The sequence below is a fragment of the Pteropus medius genome, unplaced genomic scaffold (assembly GCF_902729225.1).
Source record: "Pteropus medius unplaced genomic scaffold, Ma_sr-lr_union100, whole genome shotgun sequence".
Lineage (NCBI taxonomy): Eukaryota > Metazoa > Chordata > Mammalia > Chiroptera > Pteropodidae > Pteropus > Pteropus medius.
In genome coordinates, this window is record NW_024354502.1 from 15,831,458 (window position 1) to 15,855,808 (window position 24,351).

Here is a 24,351-nt window from a genome sequence, read left to right on the forward strand (position 1 = left end):
ACACACAGACACACACACACACAACCCCCACAAACAAGCACAAATGAGTGAATGTTGGGATCCTTTAGGCACTCCGCCCCACACAGTGATCTCCACATTGAGTAAAACTCAGTTTTTTGCACTGTGGCTGTGTCCCACATTAGTGGGGGAGTTACATAGATAAGATGGTTGTAATATGGGGTGGGACATATTTTTCTTTCAGAATATGTCCATTTTTGAAATATATTTCCTTTTTGATAAACTGAGAAATGATTGGCATGTCACCAAATGAGTTAGTTAAAAATATAATCTGAATAAAGGGAGATACTGTTCAGAGGGTGAACTCATACTATCTGTATCACTTATTAAAAAAAAAAATACCCAATCACCAAATAAGTTCTGGAGATCTAATAATGTACTGCAAACAAACTAAAACAAACAAAAAAATTTAAAAAATCACCTTAGGAAATGAAATAAAGAACAAAAAGTAGTTGAACGAAAACATAATCAAAACAATCAAAATAGCATCTCGCTTCATGTGTCTCTCTCTTTATATACACAGGTATATATGTATGCATATAGTAAGATGTTCCACACATAATAAACACTCAATAAACATTTGATGACAAATACCTTGCTTATAAATACACCACGTAGCCTTTAAATGCTGCTTTTGTAAATAAAATAAAAAACCGAACAGTTCATTACCACACGCAGATTTTATGTCCCAATACACGCGTGTAGTAAATTTTAAATATTTGGCATTTCCACTCTATATTCCACTTAATTATTGCATTAACATCTTCCTAGTAATTTTTCTTAGCTATTTGTGCTTTCTTTCTCTCTTAAACCACATTTTCAAAACTAGGATATTCCAGGGCTCTGGTATCTGATGATAAAGCACATTTGCTAATTTTTTTTGCAAACAATATTCATAGTTATGAAATGTCTGTGTACTTCCTTGGATTTTGTGTGGAAGAAGTTCTCTCATCATTTTTCTTTGACCAGTATCCCTTTGGGATATCTCAAGACCCCAACATCTGTTAGCGGTTTCTTGGAAAGGCACACTTTTTCAATAAGAAATGTTCTTTTTCTTAAAATAACAATAACAACCTAATTTGCATGCTTTTAGTAGCTTAAAATGTTAAATAAAATTAAATTTCCTTAACATATCAGCTTTTACCTTATCATATTTCAATGCACTTGTTTTGAAAGAACATGAATCTTTAGGTTAAAAATATGTATGTAGATAAGTAATTTGAGAAATTAATATGCAAAATATAGAAATATTCAGAATAAATAAAAGCTAAGGAAATGATCTGGTGGTAGGAACATGGGTAACATAATACACTGTTGCGTATGGAAGAGGTAGAGTAGGTACGGGTTTAGTGTGGATAAACTTGAATTCAAACCTTGATTTCATCATTTTGACATCTGAAAAAAATGTTTTTGTTTTTGTTTTTAATTAAGTTTATTGGAATAACATTGGTTAATACAATTATATAACTTTCAGCTGTACATTATAATATGACATCTGTATTTTCTATTGCGTATTTACCACCCAAAGTCCAGTTTCCTCAGATACCATATATTTGATCCCCTTTACCCACTTCACCCACTCCCTTCCCCATATATTTGACCCCCTTTAATCATCTACCTACCCCCTCCTACCCCATCTCTTACCCTCTGGTAACCACTAGTCTATAGTCCATGTCCATGAGTCTCTCTTTGTTTGTCCTGTTCATTTGTTGCTTTTAGGTTTATATCCCACATATAAGTGATATCATATGATTTTCATCTTTTTCTGTCTGGCTTATTTTGCTTAGCATGATTATCTCGAGGTCCATCCATGTTTTCGCAAATGAGAATTTTTTTTAATCCCCTCTGACTCCCAGTTTCCTAATCTGTAAAATTGGCTGGCTCATACCTCAGCCTTTTCATAAATATTATTTATTTTTTAATTTAAATGAACAGTGCTGTAATATTAACTCTATGCCAGGCACTCTACTAAGCACTTTCCAAATAGTAATTTATTGAATTTTTATGGCAGCCTTGTGGAGTAAAGACTTCTAGTTCTGCTTTAAAAATAAGGAAACAAGATGTTTAAACATGGTGATTTTCATCAAGAAGGCACCTCAGTCAATGGCATACAAAGGCAAGGTCAATGGAGGTGGTTCAGTCCAGGTGTCTTTTAGTAGTTAATTTAAAATTAGTAATGAATCAATTAAAAGTTGGTCAGTATTTTATAATCAGCAGGCAGTTCTAAACAACATCAGTGATAAAATATTAGCCCCTTGAAGACAGATCACTTCCATCCTTCATCCCTAAATACCCATTACCTTCAATGTTTTAACATTGCTTTTATAATTAAAAATAAGAAAAATAAAGTTACAGGAGTTATAAAACTTTGATAATTTATAAAAATATCAATAGATTATGGGATTACACATAGTTTTAGGATAATTAACATACCAGTGGCGCCTGCAATTTGCCTTTATACTATACACATGATGTTCACTGGAGATTAGAGTTTAGTAAAATTATCAAGTGCGCTTTCCTCACTGAATACTTCCTTTCCAAACATGAAATAGACATTTTCAGAGGAGGTTGCAGGTTAAAACATATAGTTTCTAAAATAAGAATAATGATAATAACAAAAAAAATTAAGGAGCATTTTTTTCCGTCATTTTTAAAAATGAAAAATTCAAGGGTGGTTAAACCCTATAAAGGTCAATTTAATTGAGTAGTGAATCTTCAAGTTTTATATGGAGAATTTATATTTTATGGTACAAATTGTCAACATTGACTAGTTATAATCAGAGGTCCAATAGATAATTTTCAATCATTCACTTTGCCAAGTTGCTCAGTCAGTTAGAGCATCTTAAGCAGCAGTATATACCAATAGAATAAAGACAATTTTGGCAACTGATGTGATTTTTTAAAATGACAATATCAAAGCTTATTTTGGATGGATATATCCTCCAAAGATTAAGTCAACTTAACAAAAATATTAGTTTGGGTTTACGAATATGAATCCTTGGGTCACTTTTTCTTCTGTGAAATCCACTTATCTCTTTTTATATTCTTGACAAGATTGTGTAATTCAAATCTTTGGACTTTGGGTCAGGATTTTTCAGGTTCAAGTGTCACCTCCACATGGTATGTAACACTGGCTTTCACTCATGTGAACTTCAGTGTCCTGTGGAAACAAGAGGAACAACACTTGCATCACAAGGTGTGCCCTGAAGAGTAAATGGATGAAATCAATGAAGCCCAGCTTTGTCTCTGCTTATATGACCAGTGCCCACAACTGTTAACTTCTTCCCTGGCATGTTTCAAGTTCCTCCACTTCTCCAAAGACCAAAATACAGTTATCTCTCAGTGTCCTTGAGGGGATTTGTTCCAGGACCACCACCCGCCACTTGCAGATACCAAAGTCCACAGATGCTCACTCCCTTATATAAAATGGCACAGAGCAATGCATATTGTTGCCCCACACACACCTTTGGATTTCCAACCGTGGGTCAAAAATACTGTTTTCAATCTGCAGTTATTGACTCCACGGAGATGGAAACCTGCAGATATATAGGGTTAACTGTAGTATCTTAAAATAGTCCTGTGGAGTTAGCAGCCTTTAAACTTCTCCTCCGATGGGTTGCTATCTGTAGGACGTCCCTAGATAAGGTTTGAAGATGGATTAAATTTCAGTATCTGCAGGTGAAGTCTGGCCTGGCTAGCACGCATAGCAGATTCATTCAAATGGGATTATGACTGGGAGTCTGTAAATTTCTTGCTATGCTATGCCAATGTCAGGAGGCATCTGGTGAGGAAATTCAGCCTCTTCATTTTTGAACAAGGCACCAAAATTTCCAGTATGTTTATTATATAGTTATTTTTGAATAAAGGACAAACAAAAGCTATATTTCAACATTAAAAAGATGTTGATGTATACTTAGAATTGTCTGTGTGTGCCAAAAGAAATAGAACATTTCCTTGCAAAAGTGTGTATTGAAGTGAAATGAAACAAATGGTCCTTTATTTATTTATGTAAGGCTAGTCATTGGGTATGTTGCATCATTTAAGCTTCATCCTTACACTTCATTACCTACTAAAATTGAGCCTGTTTCTAAGTATTTGCATAATCAGTGATGAGCTGTGCTTTGAAATGGAGTGTTGCAGATTAAGCATTAGAAGGAAAGAAACGAAAATTGTACTTGATCTTTTGGAATAATAGAGGATTTTGCTTCAAAATTGGAAATTTCCTAAACTTCAAGTTCAAAAATCTTAGAAATAGTATATTTCTTTGATGCACTGACCCACAAATTGTACATTGATAGCTTGGCAATAAAGTTTCCAGTTGTTAGAACAGATTTTTAAAACTTTTAGAATTTAGTGATAACTCAAAGTCAGACTTAATGGCCTATAATCCTCAAATTTTCTCCTTTTTCAATGGGATAAGTTTCCAATTCCCTTTAGCCTAACACTAAATACCCACCACAATTAGTCTGGGCCTCCCTTGTTTCTAACTATTTTTTCTTGTAAAGCCTCCACTATGGCTGGAATAGAACGTGCATCGTTTCCTCCCACTTGCACCAAAGTGAAGTCTATGCAGTCATATGGTGTCTGTGCCTTTATGCGAGCTGTTCTTTCTACTAAAATTTCCTCTCTATTTCTCTCTAGACATTCATCACGTTTGAGTTTAACTTCTACCTTTCCCATGAAAATATTCCTCTCTCCTCTAAATTACAGCATTCTATCTTGTAATAAACTCATAGGATTTACATGATGTGTATTGAAATTATTTCTTAAAATTTGCTAATCTTTACAATGGACATAGATCGTGTCATGGAATCACATGGAGTACAACATGGGACGGGAAGCATGGGCACAGGATGTTAGGCATGGGAGGAAGGAGTGTAATGATGCTGTGCTCCACCTCTTCAGGTTACATGGCATATAATATTTGTGTTTTAGTTTCAGTGGAGGATGAGCTTGCCTTCCTGGGCTTCGTTGAGAGGCTTTATGCTCCAGCACAGTTTATCTCAGAGCTCTGTGTTGGAATTTGGCACAAAACCCAACTAATAATAATGTGGAACTCAGCTTTCTTTTTGCCACCATCCCTTGGGTTGTATTTTCCTGGGGCTCCTCCAGGGGACAGGGTTTTGACTGGACAAAAGAAGGATTTAAGCATTTTTTATTTCCCTTGTTACAATCTGATACCACCCCAATTTCCACCAGAATTTCTGACAGTGAGAACGAGATTTCCCTAGTCCCTTTTGAGGACTGAGCGTGGGATCATGTCAGGTTGGGAAATGCAAGTTGTGGCCTGCAGCCATGTGTTCCCCCTTTTCTGATAGACTGTTGTTAAAAGAGAAAGATGCATCTGGACCATTAGATGAAAGGCACTCTGGGACCTCAAATAGTCCAGAAGTGACCACCACGAATGCACATGACACTTTGAGAGAAGTAGAAAACACCCCAGTCCTGCACCAAAAACCAGGGCTTAGAGAGCCAAAAGTAGACAGGTTTTGGCCCCTACTCACGCCCATAGCTGCGTGCCCTTGGGCAGGACAGAACCTGCATGACTACTGCGGTGACCTCGCGCCAGAATATACAGTGCCTGTGAGCATGTTGGTTTAATTTGTCTTTTTTTTAAAGTATATTGTCTCATGAGAACGGACATTGTGAAAACTATAATGAAATGTAAATATTATACATTATAATCGTATGATAATTTCCTGATAAATATATCTGATAAACTAGCCTGTAGCATTATATTACCATGTATTGCAGTTGGCTCTCCTGGTTGCCTGTTTGCTTACCACAGGTATCTTTGATCACATTTACAGGATGGAAATAACCTGGTCTTAATTCTTTCAATAAAAAAAAAAGGTTTTTTTTGTTTTTTTTGTTTTTTTTTAAAAGGTTGATAAACTTCTTTTATGAGTAAATGGAAAGGGTTTTGCAAGGCAGCCTATATAAAAAAGAAACATTACTTCTAACCCTTCCCTCTCTTAAATGGGAGATAAGGTCAGCATTTTTTAAGCAGCCAGCTGAAGTGGCGCTAGGTTCAGAAATTCTTTGGAAGGGAACCACACAGCTGACTTTCACTGGAGAAAAGGCATTTCAAGAGCTAGGTGCAAAGCACTGGTGATGTCTTTCCAAGTCATTTTTTTAAACTATTAGGTCATTTTTTTAAGAGAATAGTGAGAGACCATACAAAAGAAATCACTGTATTTATCTATTTAGTTATTTATTCTTAATTAAGTCTTTTTACTCCATTATAAGATAGAGTAAATCACATTTTTCCTGAAAGCCTAAGTTGTTCCCTAGGGGAAAGTGAAGCTTTTAGAAAAATCTAGCAAATCTTTAAGCCCACCAGAAATTAATGATGAGCCAAAGAAGGTTTTTGAGAAAGCCTCTGAAAAGAAGAAGTTATTTCAGGGTAAAACATATCAAACATTTTTTCAGGCTCAAGTGATAAATGCTTCTATGAATGATGTCTCATGGATGACATCACTCCCCCTCTTAAATCTACATCTCATTTCATTTTCCAACATGGCAGACATATTCACACTCAGACACACCACCACTGCATCTGCTGTCCAGTTTCCAGAGTGGTCACTTGTCTATTTTTCATGTTCCAGCATATTTCGGAATTCGACCTCTGAATTTTAAATATGATGCTGTGACTTAGAAACACAATAGCAGAAAGATATGCTCTTTTAAAACTTGTATATTTTCTTCAGATCTTTCCAAACGCATTCTGGTGTTCGTGAAGAAAATCTCTTTTCTGCTTGACTAAAAATAGTGTTGAAGTTAATTCCCACTTAAGAGAGTAGGGAATTGAGATATTGAAAAGAACAGTTAGGAAATGGAAAAAGATTTACACTTTGTCAAAGAGGCCATTTTTAGCACCTTATCACAGCAACAACAATGCTCTTTGTAAATTGAGTTTTGACAGCATTGGGATTATCACTTTTTCTGAGGCAAACTTTGGTATGTATTTATCCTTTGTATAAATATCTCAAACATTTTACCATGACAATAAGCTAACTCACATTTTAATCATGCGTGATAGTTTACAAAGCCTTCGTAATAACTTGACATTATATGTTGAAGTTATATGATGACATTATAACAACATAAGTTATATGTTGACATTATATGATGAGGAAAATGAAGATGAGAAATTGAACTTTACCCCTAAGTCATGCAAGTACCTGGCAGAATCCACAGTCAAGTTCATGTCTTCTGGTTGGTACTCCCAAGTAAGTATATAACATGTATAACACACAAACCCAGGGAAAAATACGTGTAGTGTTGGTGAGCTACTAACCAAGAAGAAAGTACCTTTTGTTGTTTCCACTTCACTTGAGAGCATATGAGGGTCAGAGACTTGGATTCTAGTCCTTACTGCATGATCGAAACTCTGTGGGACTTTCTTTTCTCTGGGCCATAGCGTTTAAGGAGAAGGAATTTCAGGAGGCATCTGCCATGATTCTTTTCAGCCCTCGAATGATGTGAATATTTGTTTATTTTATAAGTGTGGCCAAAGTTCAGTTACCTAATAAGTTAAATAATATAGTTAAAATAAAATTAGTAGTTTCAACCTCTGTCTTTTATCAGAATTCAGGATGAGAATTAGACAAATACATTAGTTCTATGATACGATTGTAATTTTAGGAGTACCAAGAGAGTCGTTACCTCCTAAATAGTCCCACATTTCTTGAAATTATTTTTTTATATTCACTTAATATACACACATACTTGCTTGAAAATGTAGCAATTACTTATATTAGTGGTTATCAGTTGGACACGATCTTGAGTTCCAATGGACATTTGGCAATGTTGGGGACATTTTTGGTTGTTACAGCTGGGGGTGCCACTGACACCTAGTGAGTGGAGGCCAGGGATGCAGCTGAGCACCCTACAATCCAGAGGATGCCCTCCTGCACACTCACGAAGCAAAACATTACCCTGCCCTAAATGTCAATGAGAAACCCTGTTTAAATTTATAAATAATTGAATGACTATTCTAACATTGTAAGAGAAGTTAAAAATTTTTTCTAGGAATTTCAGCTTTGATCCATATGACACAGGTATGATACATTTATTTTCTATTATGCAATATTTTATTTCAGTTTATAGTTCTCACTGAGATCTAAAAAGTCAGAATTTAATTGAATAAACAAGTGTCTTTTAGAAAAGTAAAATAGCCAGAAGAGCAATAAGTTGGAAATTACTTATTCATGCCTTTAAGTGAATTAATGCAATGAGAAGTCATTGTGGGGAAAGGCAGATCTGGCTGAATGCCACAGTAGGTAGGGTTAGGGAACCAGAAGGTAGCATGAGAATCCTCAGCACCAGGAGGCGGGGATTCAAGAAGGATGATGGTGCCTAGTTTTATCTACTTTTTAAATGTCAAAGCCTAGCTCTACATTAAGCTACAAAGAATAACAGAACTCACATAAGTGAGTTTCAATTCTCTTCTCTTTTCTATTTCAACTTCAAGTGGGATATGCCAGTGACTTTTTGAAACAGCAAAAGGTTGGGGAGAATAAGAGTAAAGGAGATGCCAATTAATTAACAGATTAGCTGACAAATTGTTACAATAACAGTTTGGGATTAGGAGTCTCCATGATACGTAAATTGGATCACTAGCCTTTAGTTTAAACTGTGTAGTTTCACTTGAAAGCCTAATAATTAACTATCAGATTCCTTACACCATTCATGATTTAGTTTTTTTTCTCAGTTTCTCCAACCTAAATATTCTGTTATCATTGAACTGCTATTAAAGGTGCTATATAACACATGCAGCCTAAACTCTGTTGAGATAGCGTCCTGCAAAGTACAAGCTGTAATCATTTGTACTAATTATCTATTGTTGCCTAACAAACTCTGCCAAAATTTATTAGCTTCAAATAGCAAACATTTATCACTTCACATAGTTTCTGAGAATCGGGGATCAAGGGACAGCTCGGCTGGATGGTTCTGGTTCCAGATCCTTTCCTCGGAGGATGAAGTCAAGCTGTTGTCTGGGGCTGTAGTGTCTGTAGACCTGACTGGGGCTGAACAACTATCCGAAGCTCTTTCACCTGGTGATGGCCAGAGGCTTCAATTCCCCATCACACTGATTTCTTCCTGGGGCTGCTTATAAGATGGCTTCCCCCAGAGTGAGTGATAGAGACCAAGATGGATGTCTTTTATCTAAAGTGACATATCATCTGTTCTGCCATATTCTATTGGTCACACAGACAACTCTAGTAGTATGCAGGAGGGGACTACATGAGAGTGTGAATACCAGAAGGAGGAGATTTGTTGAACCATCTTAGAGGCTGGTTACCATACTAAAGTTGTCTTTAAAATCAATAACCAGCTAGAATCCATCTTATTGAAGTGTCTCTATAAAACAACACACAGATAAGCTCTGCAACTGGTCACCTAAAATAATGACAAAAGCTTTGTTGAAAAAAAGTGAATCCACGTTTTAAGAACTATATTGAGTTTATAGTATGTACACACGATGATCTTAAAAATAAACATATAATAGGTTCTGCCAGTTTGTTTTTTTTTTTATTGTACAGAAATACTTTTTGTCCTAATCTAGTCAAAATTTTGTCTAGTCTGCCCAGAAATATCACCTTTTGGCTTTTTGGTGGTATGATGAGGACATTTCTGAATAAGGGAAAAGATTGACTTCCAGTCCTTGTTCTTCCTTCTCCAGAGCCAAGTTCTAATCTCAGGTGCCTCTTCTATGAAATAGATATAAAAACATTCATCTCTAATGGTTGTTTTGAACACAAAATGCTATGATGTGAGCAAATTATTCAGCACATTGCCTCATACACAGTGAGAACATAATAAATGGTAGTTTTGAATATCAGCTTCTGTGATATTGTGACCTGTAGGAAATATATATTTGGTCATTCAGATGGCCAAAATATATTTCTCAGGTGTATTTGGTCTTCATCCACAATTCCTGGCTCATAGTGCCTTGAACTCTTGGAATTTCCCAAGCATTAAGAGTGATAAAGATGTCTTTTATTATCCGGATGAGGTGACTTAGAAGCACCTGGGTTGGAGGCTGGTTGTCAGAACATTTTGTGCCACCACCTTCCCCTCCAGGGGAGGGCCTGGAGAGTGGATCCATCTCCAATGGCCAATGACTTAATCATGACTATGTAATGAAACCTGCATAAAAACCCAAGAGGATGGGGTTCAGAGAACTTCCAGGTGGGTGAACATCGAGATCTGGGGAGAGAGGTGCACTCTGAGAGGGCGTGGGAGCTATACACCCTGTGCCACATACTTTGCCCTATGCATCTCTTCCATCTGGCTGTTTCTGAGTTATATTCATTTACGATAAACCAGTGACTAGTTAGTAATATGTTTCTCTGAGTTCTTTGAACACTTCTAGCTAATTAATTGAACCCAAGAAGGGGGCTGTGGGATCCTGGTGGACAAAAAAGGGACCACATACTAAACCTGACAAGCTCAGGGGAAGACAGCGTGGCAGGCTTTACAAACTCAAACCGAAAGAAATCACAGAGGATGATCTGAACATAAAAATTTCTAACTTAAAAGTGGAAACGGAGAGTAGTCCTGTCTAGGCCTGTAGCTTCCTTGTCAAAGGTCAATCTTTACCTTAGGTGAGCCTATCTATTATCTTTTTGCATCTAAGATAACATACCTTTGAAATGTCATAGTATTCTTTAACATACTCCTCTGGCATAACCACCAGCGCCTGAGCGTGAACCTCTCCTTGTTATCTTGTTGCCCGCATACCACCTTCATATGCTATAAATGTTAATTAGTAACTATCCTGTAACCACCAACGTGAAAAAAGTATGTGTCTCTCTAACTTTTTATCCAATCTCAGCGACTTCCCTGCTTTGCTTTCTCCTGCTCCTTTAATCTACCACCAATGAATTTCATGTAATCCTCTTTACATCTTCTTTCATTCTAATGTGTAAAATAAGCTGCAAAACTGCCATTCTCTGGAGCATTTTTCAGTCCATCGAGCTTTTGCTTCTTGGCAATTGTCATCGGTTTGGCTCAAATAAACTCATACGAATTCTTTGCAGGTCTGGATATTTCTTACATTGACACTGTGATTTATAGCTAGTTGGTCAGAAGTGCAGGTAACAACCTGGACTTGCAATTGGTATTCTGAGTTGGGGGACATCATTGGAATCTCCAATCTGTAGCCAGCTGGTCAGAAGTCCAAAGTCTGAGCTTGTGGTTGGCATATGAAGTATGTGTGTTTAGGGCGAGCAGTCTCATAGGACTGAACCCTTAACCTGTAGAATCTGATCTATCTCCAGGTAGATAGTGTCAGAGTGAGCTGAATTCCTGGACACCCTGTTGGTGTCTGAGAATTGTTTGTTGGCGGAGGGGAACTCTCCACCCTCCACAGTGGAGTTGGGTCTGGGAACCCAATTTAGTTTCCAATCCAGTGTTCTTAAACTGAACATAACGATGATTAGTAGGTTATATAACTAAAAATTTGGTTGAGTCAAATATTCTTCTACAAATGAAATAAAATGTTATCATCTCAGAGCAGCAGAAACCTGGGCTTTATTTACCATGTCATTGAAGTTAATATCATTTCATAAAACTTTTGTTTCATATTTGTGTGCACATGCAAGCTGGTGTGCGTGAGTGTGTATGTGTGTGGATGTGACATTTGTTCCTTGCCCTGATTAAAACTATTCTTCTTACTATGGGTCACAGTCAAAAAAAATGAGAAAGCCACCACTCTACCCTAACTTTGTTATATATGTTTTTTCCTGAGACGAAACAAACCTTAGTGATTGTGTCTCTCTAAATGTTTTGGAAGTTGGAGTATTTTAAGGCCTTTGTTGGAGAGCTCCTTCTTGTTTAGAATCCCATTTCAAGATGAAATCCCAATACACATAGTGCCATGACCTTCCCGTGTTACACCATTAGACACGCACCAGACAAGGATGAGGCTCATTGCTTCCTGCCCAATAGTTAGGAGGTTGCAAATGCATTAACGGTAAGCATCATAGGAAGCTCAGAAATCTCAATGGACTTACTCGTTTGGAATCTGTTACGGAGCAAGCATCCACAAGGACTTGTTTAGTTGTGTGGTTAAGTAGAGAAGTGCTAAGCCCCTGAGCTTTATGAAATGCCAAGCATCAATCTATCTTAAAAGAGGCACTGCTTGTCGTGGAACAAAGGACCATTTGAGGCCTTTCATTGCCAAGTTTGCCTAACACCCAATAGTTAACGATATAAGTAAATGCTTGTTTTTATGGTTTTAATGTTGTATTTGCTTTGTCTTACTTTTTTTTTTTTTTTTTTTTTAGGCAAGGCAACCCTTGGTTGACCTCACAGATCGCAAGGACATTGTCAGCTTACAATCCCTTATTTTTTATGCCTACATCACTTGGTCTTCCTAGGTGGTCTCTCATCCAAGTACTAACCAGGCCCAACCCTGCTTAGCTTCCGAGATTAGGTGGGATCCGTCTTGTTCAGAGTGGCACGGCCGTAGACTGTCTTACATTTTTATTGATAATTATTGTCAATAGTTTGACATCTTCAATTTATCAGTCATTTTATCAGAAAACAAAACAAAACTTAAACACTTGCAATATCGCTAATTTTCAGGTTCCTGTTATCTTAAGTAAAATGATAAATATTTGTATTTATTTTTATTATTTATTTAGTTATTTATTTTTTTAATGCCTACAGCACCTGATATTCCTAGGTGAACTCCCATCCAAGTACTAACCAGGCCCAACCTTGCTTAGCTTCCAAAATCAGACAGGATCGGGCATGTTCAGGGTGCCATGGCCGTAGATGATAAATATTTGTATAATGTAATTTTATACTTTATCATTTTTAAGTGAAATATTCAGCTAGTTCTATTAACTATAATATTTAAAATATTTTTTAAAAAAAGACTTTTTTTCCGCTGTTATATCTTTACCCAATCTTGCAGTCCCCTCCTCCGCCACACAGTATTTTTATGAAAGACATCTGGGAACTTTATTCACTGCAGTCTCTCACTTTATTCAATTCAGAGTTTAATCATCATCAAAATCATAATTAGAGGTATTTCTGTGTTAAAATTGGTCAAGGAGAAAGTTCCCTCTAAAAGTTTGAAACTAGCGTGCATTGTACAAGAGGTTTTTCTATACCCTGTGGCCATAAAGTCTAGAAGAATTAGTGAATAAATAGAATAAATGGCTTCTGGCATTACATTAAAATACAATAAAATATTATCTGTTCCCAGACATTTTGACCACCCTATAGTACATAGGTGTCTGAGTTAACGTCAACAGGAAAGATTCTTAAAATTCTTTAAGAATGAATATCCACAGAACTCTTTGGCATTAGGCAGACAGTAGTACCAGGGATGGACATGCTGTAATAAATCCCTTATCTTTTTATAGCTATGGTTTACAAAATATTTTCATGTTAATTTTACAAAACTGCTTTGACGTAAATAGTATTACATTTCCTTTACAGATGAGGAAACTGAGGCACAAAATAGTTAAGTGACTTCTTCACAGTTGCAATGCTAATAAGTGTTAGGAAGCTAGGCTTCTAAGAACAAATCCCTTATTAATGTATTTTTTACTCTCCCACACCATATCTTATGTCCACAACTGATGAGGAAGTTCAAACCCGTTCCTTTCCATTAGAAGCTTGCTATTTTATTTTTCAGTGTAGGTATCTTGTGATTTTTTTCTTTTTTAATCCTCAAACAATACTATGATGTAGGTACATTATTATTCCCATTTTCTAGTTGTAGAAGCTTGAACACAGAGAAGGAAAGCAGCTTTCTCAAACTCACGCAGCTAATTAGTTGCCAATCTAAAGCTGTCAGCATCTAAAGCTGCTACTTCTGCCTCATACACTGCTTCTTTTCATATGCTACTTTGCACGTGGCTATAAATTTGAATTTGGTAAAAGAAATAATAGGATGGCTAATTTTATCTGTTAATTGACTTCTCATTATATATATATTTGTGTATATATGTATGTATGTATATATGCATATATATGTGTGTGTGTGTATGTGTGTATATGTGTGTGTGTATATATATTTACAGCAGATAATTTACATTATTCCTAATAGATTTTCAAACTGTTTCTCTAAACTTGGTTTCAGACCAAAGTATGGGTATCTGTCATTTGCATAGTGTCTTATACCTGAGCAAGTGTTTTCACACACGTTTCATTTGATCATTACAAAAAACTTATGAAATACCTATAATGGGTACAATTAGCAGGATAATTTTACTGATGAGAAATATTTATCTCAGAGAAGTAAAAGACTGTGAAGTCCACATGGCTGATAAGTGAAAAAACAAATCACTCAGGTCCCCTGATGACACATTCTGGGAGCTCTCCACAACAGGTCACTAAAGATAGCCCACGATGCCTCAGGATTCCACTTGCCTGTGCAAGTTCACCAAGACCTTTCTCCCACTTTGGAAGAAATCAAGTAGACCATAAGAAATCTTAACTTTTGATATAAGAGATCCTTACAACTGGGCTGACAGGCGTGATGTGTATTAGCACAGTCACAGAGTGTGGATTTAGACAGGGAGGGTGAGAATTCCGGCTCTGCTGTGAGCTCTACTAAACTGTGTGTCTTTGGGAGAATTGCCTATTTTCTCTGATTCTCTATTTTTACAGATGAAAATGTTGTGAGAAAATAAATGTGATTTCCTGATATAGTGGTGTTTTTTAGCAAAATCACTTGACTTTTTAATATAACGCATCTCATGCATGAGAATCCTTGGTTTTAAGAAGTCAAGGCCTCAGTGACATTCAAGGATATGTAATGTTTGGGCTTCGTGGCTTTTTGGAAATAATGTTGCCAATATAATTTTAATATTAAAAAAGGTCGTGATGAAACTGAATTCTGAGAGCAATAGTCCTGGGTGGGAATGCACATCAAAACAGAAAAGAAGCTGAATAAGCATGTGCTCAAATTATGTTTGTGCTCAGTCACGTTGAGTTAACAGAAAAGATCTACCAAATTCTTGATTTCCTCTCTATGAGTATATGAAATAAAATTGTCATAGATTTCATATGCTTGAGGTATATATTTCATAATCTTGTACAGACTATTTCTATTTTAACAGTTACCACATTATAATGACGTCTGTTTGTTTATATATTTGTCTTTCTTAACTAGACAGGGACTAAGAAAGAATTGTTATCTTTTGCATCTTTATATCTCCATGGCACGAGGCGTTTTACCATAGAAAACATAAAAGTGACCCAGTAGATGTTTATTGAACTACGTTTATCTCATATAAGAAAGTATATAAATGTATGTATTATATAAACATACATAATTGCACACCCACATCTCTGTGCATTCCTGTATGTCTTTGTCGATATCTAATCTACTATTATGTAATTTTACACATACTTGGTAAGTCATGTCATTTCCAAGGGGAAACAGTTATAGTCTACTACTTTATCATATATATGTATTCTAATTAAATATTCTATGTGAATACATGAATCTGCAAAATTTCTGTAAGTATATTTGGCTGTGAGTACAACTTTACTTTCAACAATTAAACATTTATGAGCAAAAATTATTTCAGTTCAGCAATTTCAATTTAGATATAGTTCGGCATGTTTTAATTTAGTAACTTAGAAAGCATTTACTTTCAAAAGAAAGGAAGATTATTTGAAGATTATTGATGAAATTTTGTTGGTAAGCTTTTATGAAAATCATAGAATTAAGAGTACACTCTATGAGAAAAAAGTTTCAGTGTGTGTATGTGAACATTAGAATAAGTATTTACTTGAAATTTGTGTTTATTTGGAGGTGTGATGTTGTAATGAATAGGAGAACAAGCATGATACTAACCCATATGCCATATGAAGATGGTATTTCTAAATGAAAGAAAATACTAATACATTTTAGCAAGGATAATTAATGAGGCCATAAGTAGCATATCATCAGGAGCTGAGGAAAGAATAAGTCACCTTGTCATATAAAATAATTACTTTATGCTCGGTTTAGGAAGGCCTCAAAAGGGCCACTACATATTGACCCAGTCATTCTTTCAATATTCCGAAGCATGACAGTGTTAAAGAGCATTTTTCATTGTATTTAAAAAGGGGGAACGAGTGAATAAAGAAGTGTTTTGTTTTTTTTTTTTAACATTGGAAAGTAATAGTCAAATTTCAGGTGCCTTTATTTCCCATGCCCCAACTTGTGGCAACTCAAATGTGTTTTATCAGGGCAACTTGCCTGAACAGCTCAAAGAACCAAGAGTCTTATGTCTGAGAAAAGCAGGAGCAGTGGCTAATTGGAGACTATATGTCCTGGTTAAAGACGACGCTAAAGAATAACACACTGGACAAATAAAACACTTTAGCTGGACAGATTTGGGCAAGAAATGGCCTGTTTGTGATTCTTCCACTAACCAAGGAGCTGACACTTACTGAGGTGGAAATAGAATGGACTTGGGCATCAGACAGGCTTAAGTTTGAATAACGGCTCCAACGTTTGGGCCCCTGATTACATAACTTAATTTCTCAGAACTTCTACCATCTCAATATGAGATGGTAACAACATCTATTCTTCCAAAAGGCTACTGTGAGGAGTCATAAGGAAGAAGACAGAAATCTTAGCTCATTGGCTGACACATAGGAAGTGTTCAATAAACATCAGTTATTGTTATAGGCTTTCCACAAAACGGGCCAACACAGGATGAGAAAAGCCAGCAGAACCAGTGGGGAGCATCTGTGGATGGTGGTGGTGTTTCCTAGGTTTGCCCTGACTAGGCCGCCACTAAAAAGCCAGATGTTTATGTTTCCCACTGAGTGAGTGCATTCTAAGCATATTTCCGTCTTTCTCTCATTCTTCTTTTTTTTTTTTTTCTGAATATAAAATTAAATTCTCATTTTCTTTAAAGAAAGTAGAAAATTGGCAAACATTTCCAGAAAAAAATAAAATAAAATTCACCTGTATTCCCAACAGCCAGAGATAGGCATTGTTCACAATTCAGTGTTTTTTCTTTTTCCAGTGCATACGAATGTATCAGATTACACTGTTATTAATTGGGAAAGTATTAAATATATCATTCCGTATACTACTAATGTTAAGCAGAAATTTTTTTTAAAAAAAAACATCATATGAAGCTGGTACTTTTTAGTCATTTTGTACTTTAAAATCTAGACTTCACAGTCTACTCAGTGGAAGGCTGCCTAGAAAGTCAAAAAGGCTGTCTTTATAATTGTGGTCATGGTTATTTAAAATTTTTAATGTAGTAATTTTGGAGAAGAACGGACTATAGGATCTATTTTTACCTACCTTAACTGTTTCCTTATTTCCCTTTCTAGACCCCCTAATTGCTCTCTGTGGGAGATAACTATTTGCCAAAGATAAAAATTATTTGTGTGGATCTTTGAAATACAGTCAATAAATGGGAGAAGATTCATCACACAGCTTTCCTTCTGCTCTTTAGAGAAGAATTCCTAGGGGTTTTATGAAAGACTGAGGAATAATTTGTTCCTTTTTGTGACAGAGCTAGAACTCAGGGTAATGGGTCTAATTAGAGTTTGTACTCCTTGCTTTAGAGTAAGTCAGGCCTTGATTTGTGATAAACTACATTGCTAATACATCTAAGTCTCAAAAACATAATATTAATTAAAAAATGAAAGAATTGAAGGAGCCATACAATAAGGTAATGTTTTTGTAAATGTTGAAAATATACTAAATGGCGTAGTTTATTATTTGGGGTATATACCCATGTGGCATAAGTCCATACCAACTTCAGGAAAATTGTTAATTCCAGTGTATATGTGGAAGGGGTGCTTTGGTTTTTATATGCAGCATTTTATTTCTTAATAAAAAAGAAACACATTCAAAGCAAATATGTCAAAAATGACATCTGCTAGATCTTAATGGCAAACATTTCCAGAAAAAAATAAAATAAAATTCACCTGTATTCCCAACAGCCAGAGATAGACATCATGGCATCTATTATCGATATTTTATGATTTAAAAAATATTTCTAAGATTCTGATATTCAGACTTTCCAATAAATTAGACCAGTCTTCTTTCAGTTAGTTAAAAATAAGAGGATTTGTGGGGTCATTGCTTGTTGGGGACACAGATGAAATCAGAAGGATGACTATGAGGTGATCTACAGCTCCTGAAACTAGATTAGTGAATCTTTGAAATGGACTTTTACAAAATTCCTCTGGCAATATATGTGGTAATGGGAGCAGGTATTTTAGCAGTTATTCATGCTTAGTTTCTTACTCTCTTGTGGTGTGTGGTTAATTCTAAGAGACTAATTCATTGTAATGTTAATTTGGACTCTCTTCCAATAGCACTTGAGATATAACAAGCATCACCAGGGCACCAAAATGGTCTTTGTGAAAGAAGAAACAATGCCCAGTGTCTGTAATCCTTTGATCAAAGTGAGGAAAAATAGGGATCTTATTTCATTTATAAGACGTCAGCAATCATTGTCCCTTTCTTATGTTTTGAATGACTATTTCCATCCTAATAATAATCCCAGTACTTGGAGCAAGAGTACTTTAAATAAGAACTACTCAACAAATATTATTCAGGAAAAATTAGTTAGACCTCACATGCAATGTTTTGGAATGTTTATTATACAATGACGTTGGCAGTTTTATGCCTGTACAAACTTATTGTACGTTCCATTGAGGAATCCCATATTGTACAGAAAACACACACACATTTTTACTACTAATTTTTTCCCGTTTAAGCAAATGAAAGTTTTTTTAAAAAGCAACCATAAACTTAAGAGATACTACAGAAAAGAAGGAAGATGAATAGAGCAACTTTATTTTAAGAAATGAAGCAGCATTTTTGGAAAAGTAATAGCCTAAAAAGTCAGAATGTTGCACAGAGGGGTTTTACTGGAATGAGGTGAGATTTTAAGTGCTAACACCTGGCAATTTCATATGAAATACCAGAATAAAATTATGGCAATTTTCTGTCTAGTAATGATATTCCTGAAAAGACTATAAATCCCTTAATTATTAAGGCTTTTGAATTTCTATTAACGAGTACCTTATATCATCTACTGAGTATTTAAATTACATGATTTGTTCTGCAATGTTTTATTTAACGCAGTAGGTTTTATTTAAAAGATGAACATCATAAGCTACTCATTTGAATCATTGTCATTTATCATATGAGAAAAAAATGTAGTTGGCAGAAGTTGTTTCTTAAAACTATTATCCTGTGGAGAGTCTCTTTTGCATCATTCCCCCACAACCTACTGTTTGCTGGGGTGGTCTCTAGTTCAAATGTCAAAGCTTTCTTTTTCTTAAGTAAACCAGAATGTATTTATATGAAGCATTCATGGGGTTAATTTTATTCCAAGTAAACAAGAAATCAAAAAACATTAAATTAAAGAAAGATATGTTTCCAGTTTTCTATTTGAAATGGTATCTTCTTTATTTAAAAACTACTACCTTTATTGATATAAAAACACAAATGTGTACAAAGTTGCTTTGTGGTTCTCTCTTTTTTTTCTGTTACATTGAAGTATAAATTCAGGATTTGGCAAAAAAAATAAATAAATAAATAAAAAGATTTCTCAGTTGTTAGGCAGACTACTGGAGCTGTCCATGACTGTTTAACAGGCCTTATCTATAGTAATTAAATTTGACCTAAAAGACACCTCATCCAAAGGAAAATGATGCATTGGTTATTTTAAATAGAACTTTAATGAAGTAAACTACAATGATATGGACAAAACTACAAGGTGTCAATGGAGAACTTGACACCCAGGTTGGAAGTATGGGAATATATGTGTGTGAGAGTATATATGTGCAAGTAAATAAATGCACACTTATATGTATGTGTGTATGTGTGTGTGTATATATATATATATATATATATATATATATACACACATACACACATGTCCACTTATATGTGTTATTAAAGGTGTGTGTGTATGTGTGTGTGTGTGTGTTAAGGCAGACTTAAGAAATCGATGCCCTCCCTTCCATATTCATTTGGGTGTTCTTCTGGGAAGACTTCCTTCATTCACCCATTTAGAGGATTCATTCTTTCCTTCATTACTGCCTCATCAGGCAGATGGGCAGGCAGGCAGGCAAGATATTTCTACCTTCATTCCAGCACTTGTAACACACTTGCATTATAAGCAGTCTTGATCATCAGAATCAAGTTTTAGTCATTCTTTTGCTGTAATTGTATAGCACAGTGATTAAAACATCGTTAGTTTTCAATGTGTTTACTGGGTTTTACTTAATTTAAATAGTTAGCCATAACAGGACTAGTGGGAAAAGAAAGAAAAGTAGGGAAGAAACAGTAAGACAAGATGGGGTTACACGGTCCAGTAAGTGCAGATATTTGTCTTCAGAGCTATTTACTTTTGCACTATTTACCTTGGTTCCATGGACATTCAAAACGGCAGTATTAATAATCAGTAATAGGACATAGAACATTTTGTACTTTCAGGAGCAGATATAAGTAGGCCGAGCTCACAATTGGAGGCTGTTAGTATTTTCATGCACAGGTTCATTCATTTATGCATTAATTTATTTATCTAAATATTATTGAGGACCTACATGTGCTAGGCACTAAGTGATACCAAGCTGAACAAAAAAGTGCTTGCTTCCCAGGAGCTAATGGTGTACTGGAGTGATGTGAAATACTATAATGAAAAGAAGAGGCACAGGATGCTTTGGAAATGCAAAGGAAAGGTATTTTGGAGAGAAGAGTCATGAAATTTTTGTCGAGGAGGAAAAACTTGAACTGTGTATTAAAAAATGGGACCTAGCCCAGGAAAAGGGAGGATGAGGTATAAAGGGAATATTTCAATCAGAGCAAAGTCTTGTGCAAAGTCATGAAAGCAAAAGAAAATAATGTATGTTTGGAAAAATGCAAATAATTTGGTGCATCTGAAGCATAGGGTACACATAGGAAGAGGAAATCTGAGTCCATATCATAAAGATTCTTCTATGCTGATTAAGGAGTTGTGACTATCTGCAGGTAGTGGAAGCCCCTGAAAGAGTATCAGTAGTGGCATGATGAGGCCAAATTTGTGTTTTAAGTAGATCCCTCTGGTTATGCCATGGATGATGGATTGGAGGAAGCAAGTCTGGAGTCAGGAGACCAGTTATGGGGCCATTAACAAATCCAGAAGAAAAATGACGAGAGTCTGACCTAAGTCAGTGCCAGTGAGGATAAAGAGATGTGGTAAGGAGAAAGGGAAGCGGGAACAGACATGGATCTAGGCACCCAGAAGCAACATACTCTGGTGCTGATTAATGTAGAAAATTAAGCCAAGGAATAGTCAAGATGACTCCTGTGGCCTGGATGAATGGGTAGGTGGTGGTGGTGCCAGTCATTGATACGCGAAACATAAGAAGAAAGCCAGGTTGTGCTGGTGAAAGACAAGAAATGTATTTTGGACAGAATGGTGCCTGGGGATTAAGGGAATCTGAAATTCTAGCTCTTTATCGTAAAACAGATGTGTCTGCTCTAAAGAGCTGATCCACAGCTTTACTACTGTGTTCCTATATCATTGTTTTCTGTCATTAAGGACATGTATTATATATTTTATAGACATAGATATATACATCCATATTTTAATTTTCTATAATAAATTAAAATTGAAATCTTTCAGACTCCTGTACTTTATAAAAGAAAATTTTTAATTTTAAAATTAATTATAAAAGAAAAGTAATTTGAGAGTTTCAAGAGAGACATAAATAACTTAATCCAGACCTTCATTTCATACATGAAAATCTGAAACCGAAATTGCTTAAGTGACTTGCCCAGGTTCATGGATAAATCAACAACAGTGCCTAGATTAGAATCCAGATAATTTGACTCCTGGCAGAGTGTGCTTTTTATATATCATCTGCCTTTAAAAACGCAAAAGGAAAAATTAAGCAGACACTTAGAAATATTTTTTAAATTTCATGACTGACTTTTTCTGGGTGTGAGAAGCTAGATATAAAAGAGAGATGCCGGGCTAGGAACATGTGTTTTGGCACAGGAAACATCTCTTTTGTTTATATGAAGAGAGAATGACTTTCTTGGGTCCTGGCCCAAATCTGGGACACTATATGTGACTGGCAACATTCAGAAGCCACAAAAATGTGGTCTTAAAAGGATAGTAACCAAGAAAAAGGATTGCAGAAGAATCTGTTCATATGGGATTCTCTTGATAGTTTAGCCTCTCCATGTGCCTCAGTGGTGGTGTCGCTGCTACTACTCCATTGGAGGTGATGTAATAAACATCCCCTCACGTTATTAATGTCAGTAGCCGAGAGCTTTTCCATATCGTATACAGATAAGGCTACTGACATGGAGAAATGGAGTCAGAGGTTAAGTCCATCAGAGTATTCAGCGACTCTATTGAAATGACCCATTTATATGTTGTCCGTTTTCCACAAGACAGCTCTTTGTACTTGTGATATTTGATACCAGGCTTAGGATGCATTTATCACATATTTGCTAGGACTAAATTGAACTGATGCAAGGTTAATAAGCCTGAATGAATTTTAGAGTCTGATGTGGTCTGTTGACACTTTGTGGGGATGATGCATAAGAAGAATAAAATCAGGGGATGCTGATGCTCAATGACTGAGGCGCAGCTGGTGGGCTTCAATGCTGGGGAACAAAGATAGAGTCCAGGAAGTAAAGTCAGCACCCCAAAAACTGATGGTGATGAATTGGTATTGTGAAAGGGGGTTACAAATTAGGAGCCATCAGAAGTAAAGCAAGTAGCAAAAGCAAGGAATAGGAAAAGAAATGTGGGTGGGCCAACAATACTAATTGCAGCCGTTGTTGTTGGCCCAGCCTGCTGATGTAAGTCTGAGTTTCCCACACAGTGAGTGACCATAGCCCAGCATCTGACATTAATTAGTTTTTTCACCTTGCTTTCTATAACCTCTCGGAACCTCAGCCACCATGGTTATAAAACGAGATCCTTGGAGCCTATAATATTTATGTCTCTTCCAGCTCTTATTCTAATGGTTTTCTTTCTTCTATAAGTAGTAAGTGCTTCTTCAGATACCCAAATGAGAAATGGGATTCATGTCACATGCATCAGTATGGGAACTATTTCAAATGTCAGCTAAATAGACCTGTTGTCTGAAGAGACAATTCTACTTCCCCATTGGGTAAAAGAAGCAGTATCCTGGGGGAGCTAATAGTAGAAATTCCTGTAAATAATATATTTGGCCTTAGTCATTTTTTTTTTATAAAACCATAAACTTAGTTTTTCAATATTGCCACTGATTTATGAAACAATGATATTAGATAAAACTATCAACATTTAAGGCATTTTTTGCATTTTTTTACCTTTTTATTGCTTTCCCATATTTACCCTTTTACTTTATTTCATGGCCATTTTGCCATAGCTGAGTAATGCCATATGCACCAACATTCAATGAGAGTCCTCTTAATCTACAACATATTTTAAGTGAACAATGCCTTTGTCAATTTTTATAGGGCTTAAAATGTTATTTTCTTAAGAATTATATGGAGAAATTCTATTCTTTGTGCTTTAAGATATGCTCTCATTTAGGAGATCCCTTGAAGTGATCTCTTGAAGGGAAATGATAGAGAATGCATTTCACATGCAGGACGTCATAATCTCATGCAGATTTTAGTTCTTGTGAACATGAAGCAGCAAACATTTTGAGAGCCCAGTGAGAGATCTCTCCCCAAACTCTCTTGTAATAGAAAATGATAATATTAATTCTCTATCAGTCATTCGGGAAAAGACATGGGCAAGCAATATATGAGTGAACTACAAATGGCTGATAATCTTGACTTTTTAAAAATAATTTTTCTACCTGATAATGTTATTTGTAATACAGTTGACTATCTATTTGCTTGCTCATCCCCTATAACATTTCCCAGGATATTGTAGCCATCAATCGGTATGAAACTGATAAATAAAAAACAGAAATTATATATCTTTAGGCAAATTTCACCTCATCAGTTCTGTAGCTTCATTCTATGCATTCCCTGCATGAATTTTGTGTTACCAGAACTTGGCTAGTAGTGTGGTTGTGCTTGATGGGTGACTATCCTTTAGAATGAAGTACTTACTTCCTGTGGGGTCATTTAGCTACTTATTTTTGCCCACCCCCTTTAATCCCCACCCTACTTCCACCCCTGACCCATGGATGTTGCTGTTTCCTCTTAAGAACTGGATCCCTGAAGGCAGGGCATCTCCTCCCACACGCTCGTGGCTGCATCTGGGGCCTGGCTCACCCGGGGTCTAGGACACCCGGGGCATGATCCGTGGCTCCACCTGGGGTGCGAACCCATGTCCTTCTGCACACAAAGCAGATGTATTTTCAAAGCAATATAGCAGCTCTTCCACT

The 24,351-nt window shown here is 36.0% G+C and overlaps 1 protein-coding gene and 1 pseudogene across 4 annotated transcripts in view; one reads left to right on the top strand and one right to left on the bottom strand.

The window, feature by feature from the left end:
• The window catches only part of ANGPT1 (angiopoietin 1), a 228,567-nt gene that overhangs the window by 99,189 nt on the left and 105,027 nt on the right, over positions 1-24,351 (top strand). The gene's annotated exons all lie outside the window — the stretch shown is intronic.
• LOC120595843 (uncharacterized) lies at positions 12,691-12,809 on the bottom strand (annotated as a pseudogene).